We start from the raw sequence: 13880 nt of genomic DNA, 5'->3' as shown, positions 1-13880 counted from the left end.
TGTTAAGTGCACAAGCTCGTCATACAAGGCCTTGTCCACACTAATACGTTTTCGTTTGAAAAAGCATGTTTTTCTCTTCGTTTTGGCCTTCCGTCCACATTGAGATGGCGTTTTGGTCAACGAAGACTGAGCTTTTTGAAAATGCTCTCCCAAGTGGATACATTTGATAAACGCCATTTTCGTGTTGTAGTGTGGACTATGAAAACGGAGGTATTTGAAAAACGATGACGCATGTTTATTCATGTGACACACATTGTACCCATAGATATCTATGGTCACACCGGCATTGTTGTGCCTATTAATCTCATTGTTTACCCATAGATATCTATGGTCACACCGGCATTGTTGTGCTTGCTATATACTTTCATAGTATTGCTATAGAGAAATGTCCATTCGTACAGTCTTCATATTGCATTCCTGCAAAGATGACTGAAAGTGTACTCGCAACTGCTGTCCTGTGGCAAAACATGATGACAATTGCGTTTTAGGCCTCGTTCACACTGCAGGGGCTTAATGCTCAATGATTTTTTTGCAAGGCTGTTCACATTTCGAATTAAATGCGACCTTTTGTGATCTCCTGTGTGAACGTGAAATGACCCAGAAGTGACCCGCATGCGCAGAAGAGTACTCAACAGTCAACGACGTCACTTGTTGTTTTCGAAAGTAGCTAAACATGGCCTGAATAGAGCTGTCCCCCATTAAATCAGAAACCTTGCTTCCCTTCCATTGACTGGTCTCGGCATCGTCCGCCATAGTTGTTGTTTATCTTCTCATTCCCGCCTACTTCAACGCAGAATTATGACGTTTGTCGCATATCAATGACGTGCGGGTCGGATACATGTGAACTGGCCGTTCAGGTTGAAGTCGCATTTCAAAAGATCGGATACATATCGGATTTGGAACACATACCCAAGTGGCCTGGGTCGCATTTGAAAAGATTGGATCTGTGTCGTTCAGACTGTCATGAAAAGATCAGATAAAGGTCGCATAGGGGCAAAAAAATCGGAATTGGGTCATTTCAGTCTGCAGTGTTGAACGTAGCCTTAGACCATGCGATTTTGAGTGCAACCTGGACGCAACACTGAGTAGCATGTACTAGTATTTAGTATGTTTTACACATGCGCAGTAAGGTGATTCAAGCATTTTCAGATGTTTCAATGTGGATGAGCAACTTCTGGAATATGCTTTAAAACACTTGTGTGGACAGGAAGCATTTTAAGATTAAAACACCATTTTCAAAAGTATCCGGATTCATTTAGACGTAGCCTAAATCATGCAGTGAAGCCAAACATTCGAATGGGGCAGATGTGTTTCATCACAGTTTCTTGGATAAGCTCTCAGTTAGTTTAGAAATCTTAAAGTTTAACATAAGCAAAACGAATAACCATGTCATTGCAATCCCTGGTTTTCATATCTGACTCTGACTCATTTGCATGCACCTATGAATAATGAACACATGGTTGAAAAGTTGTGGTGTGGCTTTAGCATTAAGAGCATTGGTGGCGCAGCTGAGGCTGTGTGAGAGAATCATTTCTCAGTTGTCTTCAAAAGAGGTCTGGAGTTCATGCTTTGTTACAATGAGATTAATAAAAAAGCATAATTATTTGTTATTGTGTTCTATGAACTCTTTCATATCTAATTTTAATCGTGTGATCAAACGGAGGGAAGGATAACATCAGTGAGAGTCTCAGGGTGGGAACATGTGTTTGTTGTGGATTGCAGGTTCCTTCCCTTTTCTTTGAACCGTGCTGGATGGTCATATGGTGAGATATGAATTACAGAGGAAAAAAACAAGGAAACAAAGCAAGACCCAGAGAACGCCACTTTCACTAAGGATTTCTGGGAAGGAAGCAGTGTCTGTAAAGAATTCACACAAACATCTATTTTTATAAGTTGTGGTGATTTAGCTGCTGGATGTAAAGGTTATGTTTAGTTTCATTGTGTTTTGGTTTGGTTTTCCCTGTACTTATTTGCTTGTGTTCCTAGTTAGTCTCCATGGTTGTTAATTTAGAACCACACCTGTTCTGTTTTCCCTTGATTACACCCTTGTATACGCCTTCAGTTCATTTTGTTCTTGGTCCGACATCGTTTGTGTTTGCATCTACTGTAGATCTAATCTGCCACATCTGGGAAAGTCAACAGGCATAGGATACTTACATTGTTTGGTTTTTGAAAAAACGAGGTGATTGTTTTTAGTCTCTGCGTTGCCTTTATGTGGCAGTCGATTTTTTTCAGTTCAGAAAATCACCGACTCAGCTCAGTCATAGATTGTATTATGATCACTATGGTTACCGGTCCGCTCCTACAGGCACGATTGAGGCAGCTACCAGCTCCTCATAGGACCCCGGCGACGTCACTCAGGAGTCGTGGTAGCGCACGCACACACACAGAGAGTGTGTAAACGTAGGTGGCATGATGGCATCGTGTGTTTATTGACAACAGAACAGCGTGTAGTGAGAACGTGGGTACAAACAAAATAATGGCGACCGGTGTAGATTATTATTGTGTGTCAGCCTGTGTCTGTCCCGACCCGATTCTGAAGCTGAAGGGGTTGGTTATGTCCCCCGTCCCTAGTGCCATCTGCGCCCCTGCCTGTTATATTTAATAAAGACGGTTTATTATGTTCTCCAATCGTCATGCGCTTTATTGCAGCGCTTTATGTGCATGTATGTACAAATCATCAGATTCATCAAGGTTGCTTTAGATTAACAGCAGCAAACCATGAACACTATAGTAGACAGTAGTGTATGTATAGTGCAATAAAATAAAATAAATTAAACTTGTGATAATCATTATCATGAACATTTTTGAAAACAATGAATTAAGAATCACAAACCTGATAACTGAAATTGCAAGCATGTTTTCACCAGCGAATAGAGCTACATACAACAGATTCATCTCTCTGAAATTAGGGGAAAGCAGGTCAACCTATCAGAGTTGCTGTTATCCTGCACTATCACTGGCTGGAAAGCAATAAAAACCAGCCCAATACTGAGGCTCAATACAAAACTCAATATCAGTAAGGAGATGACAGTTTAACAGCCTACAGAATCAGATGCTAGAAAAACAAGTGAAAGTTTTGTGAGTTAGCCAGCCCAACACCTTAACCAAAATGTGATTTTCTAGAAATCAGCCGCCAAGTCAATATGCCCCCTTTTATTTCTCCACATTTTCCGTCTTCTTTCTAGCTTTCATTGAGCACTGTCTCACCAGGGCTTTGCTGCATGGCCCTGTGGGATGAAGTGATGTGATGGCCCCAGACAAGGGAAGTCTCTGACCCAGCAGTGACTGCTGATCTCACTACATCCTGCATAGATAAGGGTACCATTTATTTTATACATTGACCACAATTGCAAATATAAAATCATGCATGCAAATCAGGAAACCATGTTAAATTATTAGCTACAAAACTATGCCAAGTCCTTTACACTATACAGTATATATCACCTGACCTGAACCTGTTTGGTTGGATGGATAGATAGATGATTTTCATTTACTACATGTGTTGTATATGTTGTTGTCTTAGTATGGTGTGTGCATCAGACTAAATGTCCCATATCTCCAGGGGCTTGTCTCATCATTTAGCTGTAAACCTGTAGGTGTAACCAAGTGGAATGAATGACCTACAGTAGCAGCCAATCAGCTTCGCTGCACTCCAGGTTTCGCCTCTGGCACTGGGCAATGTGGGTTAACAACAGACTGTCATAACTATACAGTAACAACATTTGCTTAGATTGCCAAGCGACCACATTCAATTCCAGCCTTTGACACGAACTGTAACATAAAAGTCTACTCTGGAAAATATTTTAATTTATTTAAATTTTTTAATAAAAAGTATAAAATAAAACGTATTAAATAATAATAATAAAAATTAAACTTCTTATAACAAACTTTATATAAGCCTAATATAATATCTGTTTTTAACCTAGCCATTATAAATAATATAATGCTATTTTTTTATTTCATCTATGTTGATTATATGAAAAGTGAACAGCATGAGCAGGGCCATACTCTGGTTTTATAAATACTGAGTTCCTTGCTAAAGGGATCTTGCAAGGGGAATATTATAGGCGCTTGTGTTGTTAAATTGAGCTTATATTTTCCACTGCAATTAGCAAAGAACATGTATATGGGTTAAAGGTCCAGTGTGTGATTTTTAGCGGCATCTAGTGGTGAGGTTATGAATTGCAACCAACAAAAATTACGGTGGCCGACAGGAAAATATGTCATCGTCTGAGACAGCAGAGAGTAGCCAGTTCAGCAATGAGGTTTCTCTACAAGAATAAATTAAGAAATTATTTTTACGTAATTATTCAGTAAAACTAAATGTTATTGTGAATATTATTGTTTCTTGTTCATCATTGTGTCAGTGTTTTATTCGCTGAACTAAGCTTGCTTTCTTGCACGAAGAGCAAAATAGTAACGAAACGCGTTTGTCCATTTAGGGCTACTGTAGAAACATGTCGGCACATTTCAATGTAAGGGGACCCGCGGTGCATGTAGATAGAAACTGCTCATTCTAAGGTAATACAAATATAACGGTTCATTAAAGGAGCTGTATGTAAGAAGTTTATTTCAATTAATCATAAAATGGCCATGATATGACACTAGACATTAAGAAATCATGTTCATTTCAAATACTTATATCACTGACGACAGTAGTCCGGCCAGGATATTGTCATTTAAAAAGTGAAGTTGAAGCCCTCAACTGATGTTGATGTTGTCATGTTGTGTTTTGGTCTGATGCGCCACCCTCCACCTATCTACCAATCACGAAGTCAGTAGTGTTGCGGCATCCGGAATGCCAGCGCTGCTAGTTACCACAGCTGCAGCTACAAACGTTTCGGAATCGGATAAAAAAAATGTCTAACGTTGCGAAACCAAAAAAAAACTTGTTATGAATCCGAAATACTTCGTGACAAAGTCCGAAATAAAACAAGGATCTGTTTAGGAGATGCCTTTGAAAGATGGAGATGGCTGAAAAAGGAGAAGAATTTGAAGACAGACGCCAACGTTGCTAATTTTCTCCTGGACAGGTAAGATTCATCTATGTTTGGCTAACTTGTACTTGATGTAAATGGTCATTTCAAATATTCATGAGAGTCGAACAAAGTTATGCATGTTCGTGCAAAGTAACGTTACGTTAGCTCATATGGAGCAGGTGGGTCATCAAATTGAAAAGGTAAGAATTGTTTGTGTAATAAAAACGGCGAGTCATCAGTACTAACATTAGCAATGCATTATCATTAGCCCGTTTCTCTGTCATTATGATGCATGGGCGTAGGTTTGGTGGGGACATCCCCCCCTCCCCCGTTCTATTCTTAAAAAAAAAGATTTTTTAGATTAGATTAAACTGGGAAGGGTCATAAAACTTGCATATTGTTATCCTAGGTTTACAGCTTCTATTGTAAGTCGCTTTAGGTAAAAAGTGTCTGCTAAATGAATAAATGTAAATCTGTTGTGGTTTGAGGCTATCTTTTCCTGCATACAAAATGGTAAATTAATTTTGTAGTCTAACCTATGGCTAGCAAGTTTAACCCTCCTTCCAGATATTGTTATTTGGATATTATCAATCAAATAATGATTCATTATATTTGAATAACCGACAGTGTTAACTTTTGCCTTTTTAACATTGCCAACATATTTTTCCAGCACATTACATAAACAGAATGTAGAAACGAAAAATGTCCCAGATGATCCACTGTTTATGACTGCAAGATTCTAAGTTAAGGTAGGCTAATTAACATTCAGTGACTTGCTAACGTAAGTTAGCATTCTATCATGATAGCACAACTTCTATGAGTTTATCCGTGCTGCACACCCCTAATTAATGCTCCTAACCTTGAAAGATTGCAGAAGCTAGGTTTAACTGTAACAATATCCTGGGTAACCAGGATCACCAGTTAATACTATTTTCCACAGTAGAATCTGCATTTGAAAGCCTTGTCAGTCACTACTACTAACTGCTAGTTATTTGTGTGACTAGTTATTTTTGCCTACTTACACTCTGCTTTATGAAAAAGCTTTGTATGTCCCCTTTCTTCTTCTTGGGTGGCATAGCTGATCTACAAAGTACAAAAAGGGGCAAAAAAACGGAATATTAAAATGTTTTACTCTGGCCTTTGAATATGGCAGGCAGAGAGACAGCCCTGGTAACTTACCGTCGGCGTCGTCACGCGCACACACACACACACACACACACAGGCACACACCACCCGACCCGCTCGCTGCCAGTGAGTGCAAGCACAAAAAGTAGTCCCGGCCCGCGCGTGTAGCCTGCCTGTCAGATACCCCGCCGCCAATCAAATTACGGCGTATATTGTACTGTCGTCGTCCTGGCCATTGGAATCGATCCAAATAGCAGCGCAAAGATCCAAATGCAGCGCAAATATCAAAATAGCAGTTCAAAGGATCTTGCTAAATATTGGTGGGGACAAATTTGTCATCTCAAAATATTGATTGGGACTAGTACCTAGCGTCCCCCCTAAACCTACGCCCTTGATATGATGAGACGCTGAGGAAAACAACATTAGCACGCTCATTATTGTTTGTCATATTCCAAAAATAATAGAATGACACGTAATCTTTCACATCACATATTTTAGCGTTATGGACGTGTACTAGGGGTGGGCGGATCGATCCTGAAGTATCGATACTGACGTGGTATCGAAAAGGATCAATCCTCACATGAAAATATCAATCCAAATGTGTGTTTTTTTACCAGTAATTTTTATTAATTTAGCACACAATTCTGTGCGTAGAATAAGCTTCTAAGTGGAAAAATAAGCGAATGTTATCGGATAATTGTGTAGGATAGAACTTCTTCTCCTAGTCATCTGGATACAAGACGACACCAATCAATCACAGAGAGCTTCCGATGCTGGTGCTTCGCTGAGCTCACAGGCCCAGTGCGTTTGGGAAACGAAGCCTTGCTTAGATGACAGAGAAACAATCTGGAGTTATTTCGCAATAAACAAACCACAAGTGTACATAAGACGTCAGTAAGATTTTTTTAAATGAAATTAATATTTTTATTCAACAAGGATCGATGCATTAAATTGATCAAAGGGCTTTACACTGTTAAAAAAAATCTACTTCATATGCAGAACATGCTGTTCTTTCAACTTTGTTCATCAAATAATTCTTCATAAAATGTAACATGGTTTCCACAAAAATATGAAACTGTTTTCAACATTGATAATAATAAGAAATGTTTCCTGAGCAGCAAATCAGCATGAATTATCATCATGACTGAAGTAATGATCCCGAAAATTCAGCTTTGATCACATGAATAAATTACAGTTTACTATGACATAGAAAACAGGTAGCCTATGTTAAATTGTAATATTACAGTTTTTACTGTATTGTTGATCAAATAAATGCAGAAGAGAATTAAAAATCTTACAGACCCCAAACTTTTGAACAGTAGGCTAGTGTACAATAGTACATTTACTATAATTAGGGTAGTTTTGTAAAATTCACTGACTAATTACAGGCGAGTTGAGAGCACAAATCACAAAATATTTAGTAGTCTTGAAAACGTATTCAGATTTAGCATATTAATGATGCATTCACCTCATAAATCATGACACACTGCTCTAGCACAGGAAAGTGCATACAAGTTCAAGTACATGCTTTTAAAATGAAAAAGTATTGGTATCGATATCGGCGATACTGGCCCTGTATTTACTTGGTATCGGATCGATACCGAAATTTGCAGTATCGCCCATCCCTAACGTGTACTGAAGGGTAAGTTATAAAATACAGCTGGTCGCTTTCACTTATAGCGTCAGCTAAATGAATAGGTGTATCTTTGATATCGGTTACACACAGTGACAGAGGCTTGTGCTTGTACTTACGTTAATGACAGATACCTACCGTGACAAGTTAGACTAACAGCTACTGTTCTAACAATGTACTGTCACATACGAGCGTACATCTTAACGATTATATTTGGCTAATCGCCATTAGTAAATTTTTGCGATATATTATTACTTTGCAAAACATCGTTCATTTGAAGCATAAACATAATTAACAGAAAAAGCTTCTTGTAGCAGCCTACGTTCCTGCTGTATCCTGCAGCCTATCTGGCAACCTCGAGTCAGGGAGGAGGGAGAGGGGATACACCGCTCTACAGTAATTTGAAAGTGATTGCAGTACCAGTTTTGGCCACATTCTTACATACGGCTCCTTTAAGTAAGGTCTTTATACACCACTGAAAACTTCTTTTTCAAGGTAGTGACGAAACGCGTTCTGTAGCGCTGTTTGTTGGCTGTCGGCTACGGTAGAAACATGACGACACAATATGTCGACCTCCATAGTACTGCCGTGCAAAGGCAAAAGACCGTAACATCGTTTTTGGTCGAAAATGAGTTATTTATATTTTTGGCACATTCAAGACCTCCTTTATCATGTGGATAAGTAGCTTGAGTCAAATCCGTTGTTTTTTAGAGAAAATAATGGGTTGTCTTAACCGTAACATCCAAAAGCCCATGAGAAACCAAAGCAGAACACAGTAACACCAGTTATGGCTCTTTGGCTTTGTTTTGGAACGCTCACGCTTGAGTTACGGTACTCTGCCTTTGTTTAGCCGCGCGTCAATATGAAGTTACGGTGCCGGCGTTCTATCAAATAATGCTACCTACCAGATTATACTGTGGTCTTCCTTTCTTTTACTCTCCATTAAAATTTAAGTTACGATGTAGCCTGTGTAGAGCTGTGTACAGCTGCCATCAGTTCCTGTCTTCTGATGTCCTCAGAGCTTTGTCCTGCACTAATGCGGTCAGAACATTTAGTATGGTCTGAAACCGCTCCATCGACAAAAGTGCGTTAACGATCGCGAAGGATATATGCAGAGATGACAGAAAAATGTTACACATGCCATATCAGGTGAATACAACAAAGAACTAAAGCCCCGCCTCACCCAGTTCGGATACCGGACCTGGTTGAAACAATCATGCATCTAGCTGGCAGAGTGCCAAAACTTCGCACGTGCCTTCAGCACCACCCTGAACCCGGTCGAGCCGACGCCGGACTAATATATCACAGGGAGTGATAATAATGAAGCAACAAGGGTATATCGGTGCATAGCCTACAACATAAGGAAGCAAGAAGTGTTGGCACATACAACATCAGACCAGCTTTTACAAGCAGGTTACAAATACAATCACAGCGTCCGGAATAAATCCGCGGGACGAGCGAAGTGCACAAGCACAATAATAGGGCAGACAGCTGAAACCACCGCGTACTGAAAAGACGCGAAACACAGAAGGTTGTGCTTTAAATGCATTAGTCGTCAAGGTAGTCCAGACTGAGTCTCAAGGGGGAAAGCACTGCGTAGGCTACTTTTCGTGAACGGACGAGGAGCGTGACACCTTCGAACACGAATCTCGGTAAGTGCCTGTGAAAGTATGCCTCTTTCAGATCCACCGCTAAAAAACAGTTTCCGGGTCGAATGTGCGCAAGGATCTGTTTTATTGTGATCATTTTGAACGCATGTTTAGCAAGCCTTGAGTACCACTTGAAAATACTCTTTATCCCATGAAGGTATTTTGTCATGTTTAATGTAGGCTATAAATATAGGGCCACCAGAATGCAACCAAAGCACAGGATAGCAATAAGTAGATGGCTGTAATTGTAAATCATACAAAATAAATGCCATGATCACTAGATTTTATACAGGTGTTGCTATAATGATTTGTTAATGGTGATCAGCAACCAAATATTGATAATGTGGAAGTTACTGCCTTTTGCCTTGGCATGACTTCTCACTTTTTGCTGACAATACAAAGGCAGAGTACAGTAACTTTAAAATAGTGGTTAAAAGTCCAGTTTGAGCTCAAGATTTTTTTATGTAGATCATTTTCATTCCTTAAACATCTAATTGCCCGATTTTCAGTGTTACGGTCTTTTGCCTTTGTAGGGCAGTGTAGGGGGTGCCCGCGGTTATGGAGATATAAATGTCTCATTCTAAGGTAATAAAAACATAACGGTTCATTATGAAAGGTCTTTATCCACCACTGAAAACATAGTTATGGATCGTATATTGCATTGCTGTCAATAGATCCTCAGAAATATTACACATTGCACCTTTAAATCTTTAAAAGACATGCAGTTTATGGCCATTATTAACCATTAGGCTAACTATAAAATCAGTTTATTAATATGAGCCATTTAAATAGGCTAGTTTATTTAACTATAATAGGAAAATAAAAATATTAAATAAAGTCAATTAATTGTTAATGCTAATAATAGTTATAAGTATATAATATATTCAAATATTACCATAGCCTTTAAAAAATGACTACTACTGCAGAAAGATTAGTTATTGTAAAAAAAAAAAAAAAAAAAATCAGTATCAACTTGGTACCTAATTAGGTGTAGTTTTTTAATTTTCCATGTGTTTTCCAGTTTTCCAGGACCTGGAAAATAAGTGGATTTGAATACTTAGCTTAATCCCAATTACCAGTCATTCATGTACTGCGCTAGAGAGTGCGTTATGTCGTTTTAATATCACAGACGAACAAATATAACCCATAACACGGAGGTTTTCACGTTGCATCGTTGTTCGAGAACACAAGAAAGCAGATTATTTTAGTGGATAGTGATGGGAATTCCGGCTCATCTCGGCGAATCGATTCTTTCGAACAGGTCGTTTCAAAAACGATTTGACAGTTATACGTCACCAACGTAGTCCAGTTTAAACGAGCCACGATTCGACATAAAAAAATAACATTTTATTCGTGATTCGGACATCGCAAAATGTTTTCCTCAAATATTTGAGCATGGTTGCGTTGTTCAGAGGAACAAACGGTTAGAAATAACGTTACATTATGTACAGTGCATGGCGCGCCCTCAGTAAAGCTTGTTGATCATTAAACATCATGCTATTAATATAGACAATTTGCCATTCACTGTAGGTTTCGACATAACACTTCACACATCACCGCTAGTCGATTGCAAAGAAAAAGATAATGTTAAACGCTATAACAATAATAGCTATATTTTAGTATGCCCATGTCTCATGAAGTGACCTGCGGTTTGTGTTATGATCATGTGCCTCCGCAGTAGCATAACGTTACTGGAAACATGTGGAGGAAATACGCAGCCCAGGCTCATTTACGAGTCTTTGTCGTCTGCACCGCACTAATGTCTCGAGCGTTTAGTCCAGCACACAATAAGTGAGCGTTTTATGAACCATGGCTCACTGTGGTTTGGGATACTGTCTGGCCAGTGCTGCTTTACTGTATACCCAGTTATCATTGCTCTCACATGGTGTTGTTCATTCATCCCTGTCTCAACATGGAAATGTCATGAAAGCTACTCACGTTAACACGCAACTGAGGATTTAGACGACTTCTCCATTTCAGACAGATCTGTCAGTGCATTTCACGTTCGCGAGCATTTTTTCTCCCTCCGTAAATCCACGAATACACGTTTAGGTTGAAGATGTTATAGCCTAAAATGTTCAGCTCTCGGATTAAGCAGCTTTCGCCCAATGAGAATCCGCCCCCCATGGCGTTATGCTGCTAGACCAATAGGTGTCATCCGCCAAAACGGCTTCTCGTCTGACAACTGTCTTTACCGCGCTTATAAGCACAAGCAGGCAGCAGCAGCATCCTCGGTTAACCAGCAGGTTTGGTTTGACTCAGATGCACGCAGTTTCCATGTCATTCGTTTTTTTAAATGTTAAATTAAAAAGGTTTAAACACTACAAAATAAACAGGTAGAAGAGGGAAATATAATGACGTTAGCTATGCATTTGGAAGCCTATTATTATTATTATTATTATTATTATTATTATTATTATTATTATTATTATTATTATTATTATTTTATTTTAATGACCACACAGCCAGGCTGGTATATAATATGATTTATGATTTATAAATCATTATAACAATTTACTATTTAGTGTATGATCATTTGTTATATTTATTTATTTATTATATTTATATTTTATATTTAATGTTTGATTTAAATTTTACATTCAAGTCAATGTTTTTTTATGTGTCTTTATTGTGTTGAATTATTATTGGTTACAGTTTATGGATATTTGAACTGTATGCATCCATCTGCTGAACATTAATAAGGGCCCCTAAAATATATCGTTCAAAATGTTTTTGTATCCTCATTTGAAAAGTAGTATGCTAATCTACACAATTTAATTATATTAATTTTTAACTTTTCAGTAGCAAATGTATTGCCTGTTATTGTCATATGATGCAAGAGTAATTATTATATTCCATTTGTTTCACATCGGTGGCATCTGATTCCTGTTAATTTGAGTGTTGAACTCAAAAGGCTGTTGCTTATTTTCTTAGGTTCATGACCCATTTTTGTGGTCTAAGAGAGACATCTGTAGTCTTTAGTGGTTTCACTTCTGTCTCTTGCCTTCTTGAAGTGAGGTATTCTCAGTGTTTATATAACCGGTGTGACTTGATGCAAGCAGGTGAAGGATTGACTGGTTGAAGAATGTTGTCTGAGTTTGCCATAACTATCTAGTTTGCATTGCAGATGGGAAAAACGAATGTAAGGGGTTTTCCTTTTATTAGCAGTAGCACCTGACAGGTAGGGGTGCAAAATACAAATACGGGATATGCAAATTGTTAGCTGAAAGGCACATGGACCCATGACCATTAACATCAATATAATAAAACAAACTAAAATCAAAGAGCATAGTGCACCCTCATTGATAGGACTAAAATAATGGGTTTGTATGTGGCTGAAAAATCAAAAATATATGCACAATATACTGTATGTTGACAAAAAAAGAGCTAAAATGTTTGATTTTGATAGTTTCTTCGCATCCTTCGAACTCCGCATTCAAAGCCGATTGCGTCACAGCAGCGTGACAAAGGCTGTCCCAATTCGAAGGCTCCTTCAAACGAGTCCGCGAAATGCGTCCTTCGTTTTGTAATGGTCACTTTTTGTTTTTTTTTATGGCTCTCTGAGTTAAACTGAGAACTGCGCATGTGCGTAGAGTGTCAGTTAGATTTTGACAGGTGAGTGAGGAGAGGAGAACCGCTCTGCCGACTCTCTTTGTATTCTTCCTTTTATTTCCTTTTTATATTGTGACCAGAGTTGCATGGATGTTTGTTTTTGTGTAGCCTACTTTTTCTCGCTCGACCCCCATGTATGCGGACGAGTGTGACGTTTGAGTGGTTTTATTAAACGCGGGGAAAATACGACAAATCGTCTCTGGTTACTCACGTAACCGTAGTTCCCTGAGAGGAGGGAACGAGACATTACGTATGGGGAAATCCATTTTCCTCGAATCATGAAGTCTGATAGAATAACTCTTTTGCTTGCAAATAGCCAATGGCGGTCCCGCCATCACCTGATTGGCTGACACTGCTCAATATAGGTGACGGCGGGCGCCAAAAACCTCAGAATCTTAGCTGAACGAGAGTAAGGAGACTGAGAGTCCCTCCCACACGGCAGGTTACGTAATGTCTCGTTCCCTCCTCTCAGGGAACTACGGTTACGTGAGTAACCAGAGACGTTCCCTTATCGAGTCGGTCTCTCGACATTACGTATGGGGAACAATAAAACCCCGCCGTGTGGGAGAAACCCCGCCCAGCTCTCAGGAACAAACACCGGACCTGGTTGAAACATCTATTGGCACGAGCCAACTCGGCATCTGCACCAACGAAGGCCCCTCCCATCAAGCTAAGCACGCTGAACTGAATGGAGGGAGATTGCAGCAAGTGATTGGTGCTTAGGAAAATACTGCCGGCTATGAATGCGGACATAACAAAGGGCACAATATAGTGGACATGATAGCTATGCTAATAATAACTCGCACTGTCTGACGACTAGTCGAACCGTGGCTAGAGCGTGCGCCATCGGGGCAGTCTAGCCTAGTCCAACGACAGCTC

At 39.3% G+C, this 13880-nt stretch overlaps 1 protein-coding gene across 2 annotated transcripts in view; it reads right to left on the bottom strand.

Annotated features, from left to right (window-relative positions):
• The window catches only part of slco4a1 (solute carrier organic anion transporter family, member 4A1), a 35194-nt gene extending 23619 nt beyond the window's left edge, over nucleotides 1-11575 (bottom strand). Inside the window, exons 1-2 of one of the 2 annotated variants that reach the window (XM_077214263.1) lie at nucleotides 11328-11575; nucleotides 3211-3307 (exon numbers count right to left, since the gene is read on the bottom strand). The gene's annotated coding sequence lies outside the window, so the exon portion shown is untranslated. The remainder of the gene's footprint in view (nucleotides 1-3210; nucleotides 3308-11327) is intronic. The other variant, XM_077214261.1, reaches the window with a different exon arrangement.
• Between the last annotated feature and the right edge of the window lie 2305 nt (nucleotides 11576-13880).

This window comes from Siphateles boraxobius, unplaced genomic scaffold (genome assembly GCF_051911475.1).
Source record: "Siphateles boraxobius isolate OS27281-9 unplaced genomic scaffold, OSU_SipBor_1 68, whole genome shotgun sequence".
Taxonomy (NCBI): Eukaryota; Metazoa; Chordata; class Actinopteri; order Cypriniformes; family Leuciscidae; genus Siphateles; species Siphateles boraxobius.
Note: the sequence above shows the minus strand (reverse complement) of the source record. Positions and strands in the feature narration are given on the sequence as shown.